This window comes from Ctenopharyngodon idella, chromosome 4 (genome assembly GCF_019924925.1).
Source record: "Ctenopharyngodon idella isolate HZGC_01 chromosome 4, HZGC01, whole genome shotgun sequence".
In the NCBI taxonomy this organism is placed as follows: Eukaryota; Metazoa; Chordata; class Actinopteri; order Cypriniformes; family Xenocyprididae; genus Ctenopharyngodon; species Ctenopharyngodon idella.
Genome location: NC_067223.1, coordinates 14,521,987 through 14,541,168, shown reverse-complemented (window position 1 = coordinate 14,541,168; position 19,182 = coordinate 14,521,987). Strand labels below are relative to the sequence as shown.

General features: G+C 36.8%; 1 protein-coding gene and 1 long non-coding RNA gene across 14 annotated transcripts in view; both read right to left on the bottom strand.

Moving 5' to 3' along the window:
• si:ch73-177h5.3 (B-cell receptor CD22) overlaps window positions 1-19,182 on the bottom strand; it is a 117,931-nt gene that overhangs the window by 54,930 nt on the left and 43,819 nt on the right. The window lies entirely within an intron of this gene.
• On the bottom strand, window positions 3,486-8,120 carry LOC127511028 (uncharacterized). 2 transcript variants are annotated; one of them, XR_007929814.1, is made up of 5 exons: window positions 7,751-8,120; window positions 7,184-7,229; window positions 5,035-5,220; window positions 4,118-4,258; window positions 3,486-3,796 (listed from the first exon to the last, which is right to left on the bottom strand). It is a non-coding gene; the product is annotated as an uncharacterized LOC127511028 (long non-coding RNA). The 2 variants fall into 2 exon arrangements; XR_007929813.1 differs by lacking the exons at window positions 7,184-7,229; window positions 7,751-8,120 and having other exon boundaries at window positions 5,035-5,517.

Here is a 19,182-nt window from a genome sequence, read left to right as displayed (position 1 = left end):
GACTCGATTTTCAATGGTGTAATTCACACAAATCTCCACAGGAGGGCAAAACTCTTTTATGTTCATTATTAGACTCGATTTGCAACGGTGTAATTCATACAAATCACCACAGGAGGGCAAAACACTTTTATGTTCATTATTAGACTCGATTTGCAACGGTGTAATTCATACAAATCACCACAGAAGGGCGAAACACTTTTATGTTCATTAGACTCGATTTGCAATGGTGTAATTCATACAAATCACCACAGGAGGGCGAAACACTTTTATGTTCATTAGACTCGATTTGCAACGGTGTAATTCATACAAATCTCCACAGGAGGGCAAAACTCTTATGTTCATTATTAGACTCGATTTTCAATGGTGTAATTCACACAAATCTCCACAGGAGGGCAAAACTCTTTTATGTTCATTATTAGACTCGATTTGCAACGGTGTAATTCATACAAATCACCACAGGAGGGCGAAACACTTATGTTCATTAGACTCGATTTGCAACGGTGTAATTCATACAAATCTCCACAGGAGGGCAAAACTCTTTTATGTTCATTATTAGACTCGATTTGCAATGGTGTAATTCATACAAATCACCACAGGAGGGCGAAACTCTTATGTTCATTAGACTCGATTTGTAACAGTGTAACACCATGTCCTAACCAGACGCAACACTGCGACACGCGATAAAAGGTATCTTTTCCAATGTTAATTGGAGTTTTTGTTCTAACCAGCCGCGACGGCGACTAGCGACGATTTTATTTTAGAAACGGTTTCTATTTCTCCACGACGTCGCGGCTGGAACAACAACACAAAGTATGATAATGATAATATCAGGTACTGTTTATGTGCTTCATTTAATGTTAAAAGCATCTTTTGTGAGTTTGAATATCATTCTGTGTTCCCAGCTTTTTAGCAGTAATGAAAACAACACTGGCTAATTGACCTCAGATCTTGAAAATAAGTAAATGGGCACAAGAACGTTCAAACTGTCAACTCAATGCGCACAAACAAGTGTATTCTATGACAAGATTGTTTCAGTCACTCCGTATGTACTTTAAATAATGTTTAAATGGTGTAATATTTATGAATTTTACTATGTACTTGCCAATTTCATTGTGTCTGCTGTGCTCTTGCCGAGAGAGCCTGCCCACACTCTCTTCTGATTGGCTGTGGTTTTTGACTGATTTTTATCGCTTCTCAATGTCGCGTCGTGTCTAGTGTGGCAAGTCAAATTGCTCGTCGCTGGAATCTCATCGCATCGCGTCTGGTTAGGACACGGTGTAATTCACAAAAATCACCACAGGAGGGCGAAAATCTTTTATGTTCATTAGACTCGATTTGCAGAGGTGTAATTCATGGAAATTACCACAGGAGGGCTCACAGCATTTTAGGTCTTTTGACTTTTTGCAAATCAATTTATTTTAACAGAAGTGAGCACAGAACATAGGTAATGTAAACAGATCTGATTGGCTGTTCATGTTGCATAGCGTTATGAGTATACTCTTCTGCTCTCACCCTCTTGCAGAAGTATAGTACATTTAAGTTCATTAGACTCGATTTGTATTGGTGTAGTTCACAAAAATAACCACAGGAGGGGACAAAATATTTAAGTTTATTAGAATTGATTTGTTTTGGTGAAATTCACAAAAATCATTGCAGAAATATGCAACCCATTTTGCTTTTATGATTTATTTGTAAAAATTTTAATAGAAAACAGGATGCTTCATAGATAGTGTAAATAGCTCTTTCTGCCTGTTCATGTTGCAATGTGAAATTTTTTTTTCTGCCCTCACCGTCTTACAGAAGTGCAGTGCATTTAAGCTCATTAGGCTCAATTTGCAGTGATGTAATTCACAAAACCACCACACACAATTTCCCTTATGATTTGGAAAACTTATTTTCACTGTTTTTTTACAGAATGAAAATGACAAAACTTCAAAAAACTGAACAGTAAGGATGAAAGGATCAGTGGTTCAGTGGTCTGAACAGTAGTTCTTGAAGTGGGCAATCCTGGTTCAAATCTCCTTCAAGGTGGAATAAATTCAGTTTCACTTTTTTTTTTTTTTTTTGACTGAATAAAAAAGAGAAAACTCCAAAAAACTAAAAAAAACATGTGAAAAGATCAGTGGTGCAGTGGTCTGAATGTCAGTCCTTGATGTGGGAAATCATGGTTTGAGTCCCTCTTTTGAGATGGAAAAATTGTTTCCTTCACTGGCTTTTCAATGGAAAAAAAGACAAGAATCCCCAAAACAAAACAGCTTGGAGCGAGACTGGACCAGTGGTGCAGCGGTCTGAACATTAGTTTTTGATGCGGGAAGTTCCGGTTCAAATCCCGCTCTGGAGGTGGAAAAATCGTTTAATTTCACTGGTTTTTCAAGAAAAAAAAGACAAGAATCCAAAAAAAAAAAAAGCGCGAACGGACCAGTGGGGCAGCGGTCTGAACGTTAGCCTTCGATGTGGGAAATCCTGGTTCGAATCCCTCTCTTGAGGTGGAAAAATTGTTTACTTTCACTGGTTTTTCAGCAAAAAAAAAGACAAGAATCCAAAAAAAAAACAAAAAGTGCAAACGGACCAGTGGGGCAGCGGTCTGAACGTTAGCCTTCGATGTGGGAAATCCTGGTTCGAATCCCTCTCTTGAGGTGGAAAAATTGTTTACTTTCACTGGTTTTTCAACAAAAAAAAGACAAGAATCCAAAAAAAAGAATAGTTAATGTGAATGTGCCAGTAGCTCAACGGTCTGAGCATGTCCTCCCTGAACGGAAGGACCTGGGTTCAAGCCCCAGCCTGGTCACTGAAGTACGGTTGCGTGACGGTCGTCCGGTCGTGAGCTGTGACAAGCTGCGAAAATGAGCGGATCAGATCACGACTGGAAGGACGAGAGAAGGCTAGACACAAAGGGGGGAGTTAAGATCCAGACCGCTCCCCCTGGGACTTCTGAGACAATATCCAGCAGCGGTTATAGAGCAGAAGTCCAAATTTTCAAAATCGACTTATAAAAATTTCCAGACACAGGCTAAGTCGATAGTTTGGGTGGGGCTTTCTTTTGGCCACTCCCCTTTAATCAGAGAAACAGTGCTGCACCAGGATTCAATCCAGCTCCTCCCCTGATATCATCCAATGGAAGCATCTCAGATGCTGCCTGCCTTCCTCTGGGGGAAACACACCCTCAAACCAGCATTTGAAGGGTGTTTCCCTTGAGATGATCCATGCTGAAAAATTCAGACTACAACTGCATCACATTACAGGCATTCATATGTGAACTCTGCTAATAAGCTGGATTTCTATGGAGGAAAACTTAATTGATTCTAGCTTGGCAATCATGAACTTACAAATCACTCACAGCTTGTCCCAAAAAAATCTACTAAAGATGTGGGCCAGTGAATGACAGAGGAGTCCACACCTCATTTGAACTATCGATTGTATGTAACAGCATGTCTTGATGTTTGGAGAGCTGAGATCAGCTGGAAATCATGAACAGCACACAAACGTCACATGTAGCCTTTTATTGTGCACACAAACTGATCACTCCAGTTTGTAATTAACTCCATTTTCAAACATGCATTCAAACAGAAATGGCCTGTCATAACCTTTATCCCAGAGAAAGGGTATGAGCTGGTACCGTTATCAGACACGTCCAAGAGTTCTTGTCGAAGGCACATTATGGCAGCAAACGGTGTGCGCTCCAATTGACTCCAGAAAAAAGGTCAGTGGAATAAGGGTTCAGCAGTTCAAGAGACTGCTGTGGCTGCTTCTCCTGCCACCTCCTCATGACCTCCAGCAGTTCTGACCCAGAGATCCTCTACAAACACACAGTGAAACAATCAGAAACACTGCTGCAACTTATACATTTCAGGTGATAGAAGGAGCTGGAAGGTATAATACATATCAAATGGATATACTTTAAAATGGGATTCAATTTGAAAGCATAACTACTGATTGTTTAAGAAACTCAAGTCAAGTATTTTTTATAAAACACTGTTACAACCACATATAAACAAAACTGCATTTTTATGTTGTTAAACAGAACGTGTCATACAGTGTTTATATGAAAGCAGAGTCCAAAAGTAAGAGCATCTAAAGGTTACTTAAATCTTTTTTTAAATTTAAAATAATAACTTACAATTTTCAAAGAAGACTTCTCCTTGTGCTCACGCTGGTCCTCAGGTGGATTGCAAATTGGTAACAGGCTGTCAGATATTAATCACATTTTCAGCCAATTGGATTACTGCTTGTAAGTTCCGCCCACTGCTGACGAAACAATCTGGAATTAAGCAAAATAAACTTCTTAAAATCATAAATCAGTCATAAATCTATTCACAGGGAGCAAACAACAATATATAATATGCTGTTGAAGTAAAAATAAATTAAATGAGCAACTTTGTGGAGAAAACTAGCAGTTTAATGATATCCGTTTCAAATTACAACAGATCTGTATGACCACGTGAGGTCAATCAAGTCAACTAAACGTTTCTGTGACGAACAGAAGTACTTTACCGTTACCTTTAGATGGACATCATTTAAATGTAAAGATGCTTGCAGACAGCAAAAACACCACAGAAAGACCAAATGCACATATGCTAGAGCTTCACTAAGAAGTTCAATTAATCAGCATGAAGAGGTGAGATTCACAATCTGATTCCAATTTCCAAAAAAAAAAGCAAGACAACCAGCCAATGCAGGTTTTAGCACTGTTTTTTTTTTTTTCAGCAGACTATAGTCACTTGTAGTGATATTATAACAATTTTTAATTAAAATACCATTTTAAAGGCTGTTTTCCTCTGATATATCAGTCATAACAGGAAGTAGAAAATCATGAAGCAACAGAAGAACATCAGAGCTTCACACAACTCCTGCTGACTCTAACATGATTTCAGAAACCACTGCAATATCCTTCTTATTCCACTTTATAGTGTGAAGATCAGAGAGAGATTCATTCAAAGACTAAAAAGGTAACGCTACAACTAGCGACTGATTTGCTATACAGTGTGAGCAATTCATTTGACAAGAGAAATTGACTTAAAGTGGAAAGTTACTTACAGGTGAGTCACGTGACACTCGATTCCCGCATTGTATCCATCTGTGTGTCGATTTTATTTGCAGTTAAGCTGGAATATTTGCTGTTAAAGTGACATTAAGAGCTGTCATCTCATCTGCAGGATCATCAAGCGTCATGTTGTCAAGCAGCCGAAGTGTCAGACTGAAGCTGAAACCTGCTTCTGCCACCTAGTGGAGCGGATGGAAACTGCACTTTACCTTCTACCATTCTAATTGTTATAGTGGCGAGATCACATTTGAGACTTTTAATCATGAAGCAGCAACAGAAACATCCCACAGATGCAGTGACCATTAGACTTGATTGGCAGTGCTGTAATTCACATAAATCACCACAGGAGGGCGAAACTCTTTTATGTTCATTAAACTCGATTTGCAGCGGTGTAACTTTTTGCAAATCAATTTATTTTAACAGAAGTGAGCACAGAACATCGATAGTGTAAACAGATCTGATTGGCTGTTCATGTTGCGTAGCGCTATGAGAACACTCTTCTGCTCTCACCCTCTTGCAAAAGTATAGTACATTTAAGTTCATTAGATTTGATTTTTTTTGGTGAAATTCACAAAAATCATCACAGGAGTGTGTAACCCATGAATGAATGAGGCATTTATATAGCTCTTTCATATGTACTACGGTACACCCACAATCATATCAGGGGTCTCTCCTCATCCACCACCAGTGTGCAGCATCCACTTGGATGATGCGACGGCAGCCACAGTACAATGGCGTCAGTGCGCTCAACACACACCAGCTGATTTATTTGCAAATATATTTTAACAGAAAAAAGATAGTGTAAATAGCTCTTTCTGGCTGTTCATGTTGCAATGTGAAACATGTTTTTCTGCCCTCACCCTCTTATAGAAGTGTAGTGCATTTAAGCTCAGGCTCAATTTGCAGTGGTGTAATTCACAAAACCATCACAAAAGGGTGCAATAACAAGCGTGAATATAAAATTAATATATAATAATTAAAAAAAAAAAAATTAAATCAGAATTTAAAAGTGTCTAAAACTTAATAAATATCAGTTGACATAAATACAATCATCAGCAGTGCACATACTACAAAAAAAGAAAAAGAAAAGTAATTCAAGTAAATTTGATCACAGGATGATTCTATTAACTGCATCAGTTCGGTTCATAGAAACATCCTAATAGGTGTATGAGTTTCTAAAACTAGTAAATAAAACTTGGGTACATCAATGACCGAAAGGGATAGTGAAAATGAAAATTCTGTCATCATTTGCTCACCCTCATGTGGTCACAAATCTGTATGACGTGGAAAACAAAAGAAGATATTTGAAGAACAATGGATTTTTGTGATCACTGACTTCTGTTATATGGAGAAAATAAAACATTGACTACATTTACAGGCACCCTCATAATGCAGTTATAATGAGATTTAAACAATATTGCAATTAAACTTTACCTCATGTAAACACAATACTTTGATCAAATTAATACAATTAAGGTCATAATTGTAGTAACAATAATCATAGTAAAATATGTGGCGTATGCATGTAAACACTTCAATCACATCTACTCCAAAGAGTGCAAGTGATGGACACGGATGATGTTGTAAAGACTACATCACATTTTTGGGACTCTTAAGAAAATGATTGAATATAATGCAATGTTGGTCAAAAACACTGAAATTAAAACATTTTATGCATATCACTGAAAAAATCCAACATGAATCATAGAAATGTGTTTTGATTTGATGCAAGTAGATTAAAACAGTGGCCAGTAACAGACCTACTGCATGTGAGTTCATCATTTGTGCTGTGCATGTGAATAATTATATTAAAAATAACCACAATTCTTAGTGAATAATCAGAATTATAAAAACTGCATGTAAACGGGAGTAAATTGGTTTGCTTGTGTCATGTAAACATCTAACTGCGATTAAGTCCTTATTCTGATTTTTGGAAATGGTTACATTTTTGGTGCACATGTAATTCACACATTTCTCATAGTATCTTCATGTTCCACAGAATAAAGTAAGTCACAATGACAGAATTATTATTTGTAGCCTAACTTTCACTTAGGTATTTACTACCTTACGACGCACATTCATCTTTCTTTTTCATCAATGACAAAGAGAATATTATAATAGACAAACAGACATAATCATTACCTGTGCGTGAGCATATCAGTATATCAGTCCAAACACATGCCTTATTCTGCAGGGAAAAACATTAATAAACAAAGACATTTCTCAATATTGCATATTCAAACTTTCAGTACAACAGAATAAGAATCTTCATTTTCACATTTTAAGCCAAACATTTTTATTATTTTTTTTTTTTGCTTATGTAGAACTAATGACTTTTTTTTTTGGGGTGGGGGGGTTTAGTAACTGCATGTTTTCAGCAACTCCAACTAACTCTATTAACAATTATGTATCACAACATTAGCATATAAACGCCCTATTGCTTATTCTACTTTATAAGCTTTATAGGAATCGCCTCATTAGATTCACATTATAAAAGTAAAGCAACAGCAGCTGATTCATTTGTTCTTTTAAAGCTCTAACAAGGGAGTTCAGAAATAGAGCAGCATCAACCAGTGACTCCAGCAAACTGTTTTGACATCACAAGACATACATCAATACAAACTTATTCGACAACTTAAATACAAATGAGGACTGTTATATAATCCGTGATAGTGACTTTACAAGAGAAACGCACTTTAAGTTACTCACAGGTGAGTCTCGTGACGCTGTCGATGCTCCCTCATTATCACAATGTGTGTCAGTTGATTTTTCTGATGGGCTGGAATATGTGCCGTTGAGTGACTTTATGAGTCTGTCACTGAGCTGTCATCTGCAGGATCTGCACTTTTATGACTGTAAAACGATCAGAACGTGGTGCGGCGACTGTCAAGTTGACATCAGGTGTTGTTGACAAGGATCCGAAGTTGTTATGAACGTGAAGCCGCTTGCGCCCCTAGAGGAGCGGATGATAAACTGCACAGTTTCTACCAGACGAGTCGTGTTTCACCACCATCAGACTGAAAATGACTTGCGTTACTGATTCAGCTCTTAGACGTCTAGTTTACTTTAGGCTACGTTAAATGTGAGACCGATGGTGACCGGCTCTCTCTTGTGGTCAACAAGTTTATCAGCAGCATTAATACAAGAAACGCCAAACTCAAAGTGTCAGTCATTGGGGGGAGGACACAAATGTGTATTTTATATATTTTAAAACAAATCTGGGATTTTGTCAGCATCTAAAGCAGTAGATAAACGGAGATAAGCGAATCTACATGTAGGCCTAATTGATACAAACCAGCTCTCAACTGAACTGGGGTAAGAGACATTAAAATGGCCGATGTGTTGATGTGAGTCACATGCACGACACACAAATACAAGTACAATATGGGATAAAAGATCTTCTAAAACACCCCCTTCGGGTAGTTTGTTCAAGTGTAAAGATTTTTTAATGAGTTCTTTATCATTTTCTGTTCATAGTTAAAACAATGACTCTGTGTTGTTGTGCCAGTGTTTGCAGATTCATACAGCTTTGAGATTAAAGCTTTATTCATTATTATTATAGAAACAAAGGACCGATGTTCTAATAGTCTAATTATTATTAAAGTCTGTATCAAAAAGGTTTTAGCTGGTAAAAACTGAACACCAGCTTGGCCAGCCTGGGAAACCAGCTAAGACCAGCCAACCAGTCTAGGCTGATGAATGATGAGAAAGAATGTCAAGAATTAATTAAATGTATGACTTAAACAAATTACTGAAATTGTGGCCTCTTAATAAACGGATCACAATATTTTCCCACATCATTATATTTGGGACAATATTCCACTAATTGCTCACTGAATGATCAGGGGCCTCGTGTATAAAATTTGAAGTAGATTTCAAGTGTTCGTACGCACATTTCTATGCCCATTTTGTGCAGACATGTTTATACATCAGGCTCCAGGTGATATCAGTGTCTTGACCTGTAAAATCTCATGACAAACACTGAGCACTGGGTGTCTCTATCTAGACTTAGAGCTCAGAATGAGATGCTCAAGTTGAGGTCGGGCGAAACTCTTTAAAGTTAAGTAGATTCGATTTGCAGTGGTGTAATTCACAAAAATCACCACAGGAGGGCGAAACATACCTGTGTTTAACATAACTGAACAGCACGCAGACTGCTGCACGCGCGCACTTATCAATGTGGTCAGGTTGCTAAAGATATAGTTTGTGTGCTTCGTTGCTGTCGATGGGTTTTCTAGCCTTTGAATTGCTCACATTAATTTTGTCAGAAGTAGTGCATGATTGTTGACGTGATTATAGAGCTGCGTATATTTTGAGTGCTGATTCATGAGACATGCTACAGAATGGCCTGCAATTTTACCTGGCATTAGTTTTGAAATAAAGATGATCACTTAGATGTTCTGAAGACACCATTTATTCTCATATTGTCTTTATCAAAGTTGACATTGCATTGCATATTAAAATATATATTAAACTAAAAAAAAAACACCTTTTTTTTTTTATTTGAAATATTACTAATGTCCTAAATGGAAGAGATTAATTTCATGGCATTGTTCTTTTTGCCAGTATTTCACTTACAAAATCAAGTAAAATAAAAGTTAGTCTTCATCTATTTTTTTTTTTTTCATAAACACTGGATGAATCTGATTACAATTATGATCCTTTTAAAAAATAGTAATAAAAAATACATTTTGAATAGAAAATAAAGACATTTGTGTATAATTATAAAAATAATGTTTTAAAAAGAAATGTTTTGTCCCTCCAGAAGGAGCTCTTATTTTTAAAGGAGTTTCTAAAAGCGTGACACAAGAAGAAGCTGACGATATTCACAATCACAAATAATGTGCAACATAAACAACACGTTGAGGTCAAGTACGTTTCCCACTGCTGATCTGGTAAGAAAAGTTCAAACTCATGTTATTTTACAGAAATGAACTTCTGACTCCTATATTTTCTGTAAGATCTCTGACCAAAGACCAAAAACTTCACATCTTATTTTGGTAACACTTTTCAGTAAGTTTTCACTTGTTAACATTAGTAAACATGAACAAACAATGAACAATACTTTGTTAATATTATATTACATCCTTTAAATCGCTCTAAAAATCCTTCTGTGGTGTGTGACGTGCATAAAGATTTGAAGGTTTTGGTTCAGTCTTAAGGCCCGTTCACACCAAGAACGATAACTATAACAATATTAGCATCCACACCAACAAACGATATTGTTCTGTTTATTATATGTGCACTCTGGAGTTTTGTCGACTACCACTTAAAACGTTTGAGCTCTTTAGAGGGGACCTATTATGCAAAATTCACTTTTATAAGGTGCTTGAACAACAACCAGCCTATAATGGTAAAAATCTATCCACTCCTGTTTTTATAATCCCCATAAATCATAAACAATCTCTCCAAAGGAGTGGTTTCAAATTTCCCCCTACTCTTATGTAAGCCCCGCCCATGACTGGCGAGGGAATCTGCCTTATTAGCTTAGCTCCTCCCCTGAGTGAGCTGTACACAGTCCGCCATGTTTATTTCCTCGCCAGAGCATTTAACAGCAGCATTCGAGTAAGAAATGTATTCTTATTAAAGCTACTAAAGTTATTTAATCAAGAGCAGTGAGTGATTTTCTGTTTTTCTTTTGATTCGTATTAACAGCATATACAGCAGTAAGTACTGTATATTACGCTTCTGTCACTTTAATACACAGATCTAATACACACATGCAATTTCTTTCCTGCTGTTTACGTTCACAGACATAACCGACTGTGTTTGTGTGTTTTTGACTTAACCTTGTGTGTATTTGACAGTTTAAGTGCAATAAAGAGAAATGAGTTTAATACTCACGTGACGCGCCATCTGACAGCTTTCTGTGCGCGTGCTTCGGGTGTGCGCTTACAAGTTTAAACTGATATGGCTTTAAAACACATGCAAATAGTAATTTTCATGATGACGAAGAACTGCAATGTCACGTGCGTGTGGCCTTGATAAAGATGATGATAAAATCAAATTGATGTTTTGTTTAATTTTTGGCATTTTGTTTAATGTCAGAGCATCTGAGTTGTACAGGCTCCGCCCTCTTCTGGAAAGCAGGGTGGGGAGCAGCAGCTCATTTGCATTTAAAGAGACATGCACGAAAACGGCATGTTTTTCCTTCCACTCAAAAAAGTGCATTTACAACATTATAGTTGTGGTGTGGACTCTGCTATCACTTTACAATTTAGGAAGATTTCTTTTTTATCTTTTGTATCTTTATGGTTATCGTTATAGTTATTGTCCTTACACCGTGTCTACACCGGACGCAAGCGACGCGACGTGACAAAAGACAATAGAACCTATTATAATCAGTGATGTTGTCTACACTAGATACGGCGTGATGTGAGCAACATATCTCCGACAGTAAACTGATGCCTCGTTCTATTTATGACATACTGACACAAAGGACAAATGCTTTGCACCGTGTGCTTTGACGCGTCCAGTGTAGACGGCTTTTAGCTGTTGCGACACAAATGACAATGGTCACGTCCGGTGTAGAAACAGTGTTAATGTGAACAGGCCTTTACTGTTCAACAGCACCTGCACAGGATGCAACGCAACTGTTCCTGTCTTTAAGCAACCAAGCGACGGGTCATGTTTTCATAAATCGCGTCTTCTGATGACACATCCGTGATCTTCGCCCTGCTATCTGGTGGGCTTTGGTCTTTCTTGGGGTCCGTCGCAGATGCTGGGTCTCTTGCAGAACGATGACGGACCACAGCATATTCATCGGTCAGTGAGGAGACGCCCCTGATCTCTCCTGACAGCGGCTCTGCGTTCGTGAAGTCGATGGAGGAATAATGAGGAGATTCTGGTGGTTTATGTGTAACGGCGTAAACACACTCGCCGTCACCATCGGAAGCAGTGGCCTGATGGAGCAGAAACACAGCAGAATCAGTGCTGAACGGCCGTTTGTGATGTCTTTGAGAATTAATAGTGTGAGCGTGTTGAACTCACTATTTGAGTCAGAATGAGTCCAGATCTGTCATCTTGTCTGGTTCCTGAAGCTTTGGGATTCCTTCTTCTGAAAAAATGTTTTTAGTCCATCAAAAAATAGATTCTTACACTGTAAAACTCAGTAAGTTCAGGAAACTTATTACCTCAAAACATTTAAGTAAACTAACTCATTTTAAGTTAGTAGAACTTAACATTTTTGTGACAAGTGGGGCGTGGCCGAGAGCTGTGGAAACGGAGCAAGGCTAGTGTGGGGCACAGGTGTCTCTCATTAACAATCATGTCACCGGCATCCCTTCGCTCCCACAGTTCTCAGCCTCGCCCAACTCATCATAATGTTAATTACATACAGTTCATTTACATAAACATCACACAGATCTTGGTTAAATGTTAGATAGCAAATAACACATGCTATTATAACAATCAAAGAGACTGTCATTATATACTTGCATGTATATAATCAAACAACATACAGTATATGCTGTCTTAAAAGTTTTGCAGCCCATCCTTAACCTAACCACAGGCTCTACTCTTCACCACAATGATAATCCTTCAAAACTAACATAACAGAACCTGTAAATCCCAACATAACACAACATTAAACATTAACTTATGTCTCCCTATGTTAATCTTGTGCAAAAGCACACAAAATAACACTTAATTTCAACATTTATTTATACAGTCTGATGCAAAGCATGCTGGAAATCTGCTGCAGCTCAACTCAAAGTTCAGCTTACTACAGTCAGCCTTAATTTTGACAGCAGATTTAGATTTAGTTTTAGTCAGTCTTTTGACTAAAATGGCATTTAGTTTTAGTCATATTTTAGTCATCGGAAATTGTTTTAGTTTTAGTCTAGTTTTAGTCGACTAAATCTACAGTAGATTGACTAAAATCTAATTTAGTTAAATCGTAATGCATTAAGTAAGCATTTCTATAACAATACACAGAATGCAATACACTGATATACATCTGATATTCTCCATATCATATGAACTGTTTATGTTCATGTAAGACAACCAACAGTACTTTACTCGCCAAAGCGGACAGTTTTTGACCGTTCAAATGCAAAAACACACGAAAGAGAGCTCAATTCATTACTTGTCATTTCAATTAAATTTTGCTTTTAAATGTCTATATTTTAGTTATTTTAGTACAGGTTAAACTAAAGCTTGGAAACTAGATGAAATAAAATAAGTTTACATTTTTTTATATATTTATTTTTTATTTCAGTTAATGTTTTTTTCAAGTAATGAAGTTTTTTTTTATGGTTTTAGGTTTAGTTAACTATAATAACCCTTATACTTATAATAATGTTCTTAGTTTTTCCTTCCCGTGACGGAAGATGCAGTAATTTACTATAAATTAAATAGAAATTAAATTAAGTTAAATACAGTTTATTGTGTAAACAAAATAATGACCAGGGGAAAAATAATAATAAACCATCCCGAAATACACCGTGACTCTTATTCTGAAATGTCTGCGGTCTGGACTGTAGTTGCAGGCTGCTCATTTAAGTTCAGGTGAGGGATAATAAAATGTGTTCTTACAACCGTCTAAAACATATTACTGTATAAACGTTGTGTAGTAAACATTGTCAAAATTCATCAACATTAGCTCATAAGCAATCGTTTGGCATAAATGTGTGCTATTCATTAATTGCGAAGCAGTCTGAAGTGCTGCTGGACGAGCCTGTAGAGCGCGCAACAGCGCCGCTTTTCCCGCGGTTAGATCAGCATGTTACACTTCAAACGTGCACATCTTTCACACAGGACAGCAGTCCTGACTGGATATCTTCCCAAATCGTCCCTCTCTATCTCGTTTTTATTTGTTGACGAAAATTAGAGAAGATTTTAGTCATAGTTTTAGTCATTCAAAACGCCTTTTTATTCAGTCATCGTCTCGTTTTCCTCCGTGAATTTAACACGAAATTAACACTGACTACAATGAAACTGAGTTCACGCAACTTTTTTCTGTTAAGTACTATGAACTTTCATTATTATTTGAGTGAATATTTGAACATTCTTAAATTAAGATAGATTTACTTGAGAAGCAAAATGGCATATAAAAGTCTAGTTTTCTGGAAAAATGTATCATGATTTCTTCCCTCAAATCACATTTGTCTGGTGTACCCACCGTTCATAGCAGATCTTCATGATGCACAAGATCATCATCGCTAATGCGCCGACAGCAGCTCCGAGCAGCATAGATGGATGATGGAAACCTGGAAAGCAGTGTTTTATTGCTCAGAGTTTGGTCTTTTGTAGTTCACCACTCTTAATCAGTGCTGGGTAGATTACTTACAAATTGTAGTCCGTTAGTAACTGATTCCAAATTACATGACAAAAAATGTAGTTAGTAATGTAATCCATTACATTACACATTTTAGGTAATATAATCCGACTACTTTTTGATTACTTTTAGATTACATTTGATTACTTTTTGTGCGCATGAAAGTGACTTGTGACTTAACTGGTTTATCATATTAAACTGAATAGGATAATATTGTACCATATTGGCATAATGAAAAGCTAAGAATTAAAAAAATAAATAAAACATTTAAATACAAAAATAATAAAAATTATAATACAAAAATGTGATGAACTTTTAAGATTTTTGTAGTGTACTTCAAGTTCACATTCAATGCAAATTAAGCACACTTTTTCAGAAGGGTTAAATTATTCCAGAGATTTCATTGTGTTGATCAGATAAAGCTGTTGTTGTGCGTGTCAGAGAAGCGAATCTCACGTGTCTCTGTCTCTGTCTTTGGCGTTGTTGTTGTGACGGGATGAAACTTTTGGCTGATGCTGGCAGTGCCATGAGTGTTTGCACTGTAACACTGCAGGACGGCCGTGTCTGTGAGGGGCTGATAGTGGATTAGGACACTCTTCAAGCTTGTGTTTCCTGGAGTTTCGTTGCTGATGGACGTGTTTCTAGAGTTAGCGAGAACATTTCCAGATAGACGCCACTCTAGTGTAGGCGAGGGATTCCCATGAGCCTCACAGACACATGTGATTTCGCTGCTTTGGTTACAAGAGCTGGAGATTTTGGGTGCAACTGAAAGAGAGAATATGATAAACTGTAGTTTTTGTGTAGGATCTGAGCAAAATAAAACAGACCTGTAGGTTTTTCCTAGCACTTAAAGGAATAACTCAACCAAAAATGAAAATGAACCCATAATTTACTCACCCTCAAGACATCCTAGGTGTATATGACTATCTTCTTTCAGCCGAACGCAATCGGAGTTATATTAAATAATATCCTGGCTCTTCCCAGCTTTGTAATGACACTGAATATAGCCAGCGTTTTTGCTCCAAAAAGCACATCTATCCATCATAAATGTAACCCATACCATTTGACAATTTTCCTACTGTTTAAACTATTGTTTATACAACGCCTGTGACTGTCCAAAGCATGTGAATTTGAGCGACACGATTGGCTGTAAGCATCAAGCCGTAACATTCTAACACACATCGTTTCACAATGCACAAGTGGCACCGAAATGCGAGGTTAATGACGCCAAAAGCGGTGCTAACGGCGCTTCTAAATTACAAGTGTGATACGTTCCTTTACCTGTAGTTAAAAGTGGTCTTTAAAATTATTATAACCTGGTTAAGCGCAGTGTGAAAAGCCCTACTGTGGACAAAATTGAATAAGATCATGGCAAGAACAGAAAGGGAACCCCATAACTGAGAGCTTATAGTGTGCTGAAGTAGAAAAGAGAAACAAGCCATGATTTTGAAGTTGTAGTTGCAGTTGGTTCCTGTAAGTCTACAACATGACACCCTGGTGAAAATGCTGTTATTGTGCTCAAAAACTCATTAATGCTGCATTCACACTGTCAGAGGCTTTGTTGTCAGTGGGTTGCGGTGAGGTTGCTAGTAGGTGTTTCCACTTCTGGTTGCTGATATTCACAGATGTTATTCCATGTTGTAGACACCCTATCAGTTTTCTTACCACAAAAAACAGACTTTTTGGAGCAAAATGACTAAATATAAGATCATAAAATGCTTACTATTAAATAGGATATGTCTCTGTGTACATTCGGTGGTCTTTGCTGTGCTGAATGGAATTTGTGAACAGAACGAACGTCCACAGATATGGCCACGATGGTAAAGAGCACAAGCCACGACGTATAGTATAGTATACATTGAAGAACGTTGGGAACCAAACAACATTGGACCCCATTGAAAAAAAAGTGAGAAAAAACACTGAGATGATATCTTTCATACTGGTTTAGAACGACATGATGAGAAATGACAGAATTTTCATTGCTGTGTGAACCATCACATATTCTGTTTTTAGTCTTTAATATTTGAATGTATTAAAATGTAGTGTGGTTCTGACACTTTTTTTACACAATTTTAGGATGTGCAAATGTGAACATTTTTTCTCATGGTACATTCTGTACTGTGAAGTCTTATCTAATCATATTTTCCCATTACGTTAGCGTACGGCTACTGACTTGTGATGTTCAAGGAATTTTAGAGAGTAAAAAATACCACAGTGGTGTCACACCCATTTCACAGTGTTTCAGCCGAACTGCAGCCAACTGTATTGTCGATTACCGTCAGCCTGTCACACTTTTTGTTTACGATTACCAGAATGCACCCTTCATATAAGATATTAAACCATATAGCATGCTGTGTAGTGTAGTTTATATGATAAAATGGTCTTCAACTTAAGTTACACATCAATTTTAAGTCATTTAAACATGCTTTTTGCTTTTTGCAACACTTCAGTAGTGTCTTTTCAGTGCTGAAAGTCCAGTTGTGACCGTGTGAAACACAGTATATACATCACATATGCTTTTATGGTGAAATTGCCCCTTTTTAATGTCAGTCCATGTTTATTTTCACCATAAACAGTGCTCTTTGCATCCAAATGCAATGTAGTGCAAGTCCATTGTTATGCATTTGCTATAAGGGATCAGATTAACCCTCTACAGCACAGCGTTGCCCTCAGGCAGCGGAACGTTTTTTTAAGCCCTATGTTTAGTAAATTTTTCTTTAAATGATTACAACCAATTAGAAATGTTGAGAAAGTACCAAACAACAGTCCAGTAAGATGTGGGAGTCACTATCAAGCACCATTTAAAGGTGGGACGTCCTGTTCTGACACATGGTCACAGGAGCACATGGTGTGGGAAGAAGGCAAGATATTTTGCTTTAGTAATCTTATTTAAAATGACATGAACTGTACATAAAAAATATGTGTGTGTGTATGAAGGTGTAGAGAAGACTTTTGTCAGGTTTTATGAATTTTTTTTATTTTGCATGTTCAGAAATTCAGTTTTTCTTTTCGTTGCCTCAGGGCAACGTTGTGTGATAAGGGGTACTTTTCGAGGATGTTTTGGAGAATACCTCACATTGGCCATAATGTGTTATAAGAAGGGAAGATGCAGGGTTCCTGGGTGTGCAGGAACGCCCAAAGTGATGTGCAAAAATTGTAAATTTTTGCACATCACACCACTATTTCACAGCAGAGAACTGCTTTTTGAAGTTTTCGTACGTGAAATCTTATTACATGTAGTACATTATATGGCATGACACACTACATGATACAGACCTATGCATGTATCAAATTCAATACATCAATGTCTTTCAAGTGTTTTTCCCTTTTTATTTAATGATTTCTTGACATTTTGTTAAAAAAATTGTGATTTTGATGATAATTTTCTCTATGATTCTGTACCATTGTTGCACAATGTTGGGGAGGGTGCAGTAACTTGTCTTTGTACTCACACTGAGCATCTAGTTGAATTGTTGTGTTGTGTTGGCCATGCTGGTTTTGAGCTGTACAGCGATACCGCACACCATTTGTAGGGTTAGACACAAAGTAGGTATTATTAAATTCGGTCTGGATGAGCTTAAACTGAGATTCTGTCTCTGTGTACCAGGAGAAGTTGAGCACCGCTGGTTTTGCATCAGTGCTGCAGGTCAGAGTCACTGGACGGCCCTCCATCACAGAGCCGGAGAGAAACAACGACAAGGTTGTTCACCTTGTGTCTGTATTACTTTGTTTGCTTTACACTAGCTGTGTGTAAATAGTGTTAACTATACTGTGCTAAAGCATTTTTACAAATTATGTAAAATGTAATTACAAATTTGTAGAAAACATTATAGTCTGGGTTTGTCATGCAGTCGGACAGAGGCTGTCTTTCATTTGTCTAGACTGAACAGTGTGTTAGTCTGAACTGAGAACAGCTGAAGCACATCTGGGAATGAATCAAAATGAGGGAACACTGAACACAATTTTCTAGTTCAGTGATGTTCAATGAAGAAAATCAGTATATACAGACAGGCCTTGTTACTTGTTATCATTAATGTTAGGGTTTTCAAATTAAATCCTAATCAATATAACATTTTCACGTTTTTTGCATTGAGAGTATATTATGAGAAATCAGTTAATTCAGTACTCTTAAATGTAACTGATTTCTAATGGTGATTACCAATCATTCACAGTGGACATCCATTATGAATATTTTCCACATTTTTAAAAAAATAATAAAGAAGGCATCACCACTATGAAATAACACTAGTGGAAGGAGTATGGGAAATATTTAGCTGTATTATTTTTTGCAGTAAAAGTGAAGGGTTTATGTATTATATATAATATTAAAAAATGCATATATTTAAAATATATAGATGAAAATTATTAAATATATGAAATTTTATATAATTTTACTTTTTAAAAAAATATTTTATTTTTATGTATTTATTTTTAAATAATTTTTTTTTTTTTTTTGCTTTTCAATTTAAAATCTCTAGTCTAATAATCTAATGATTGTGAGCTATTTTAAATTAAATTAACTATTTGTTCTACAAAATGCACTCAAAAAATAACTCATTGAACAAACTTAATTGAATTGAGAGCAGGAACTCTATCCTAAACATGCATATATGAGGCTCACAGCCTAAACACAGGCGACACTCTTCTGCATAATGGTAACCACAAAATTCAAAAACATTACAGAAACTACTCTGAATGTCCAACATAACTGAACATTAAACACTAACATAAACTAACAACATCTTTCCCTTTACTGAAAAACACATAAAATAACACTTTAATCCCTAAATTTACTCTCCTAATGCAGTCCCTTGCAAAGCATGCCGGGAACTACGGATCCACTGCCCAGTTAGTTATGTCAGCA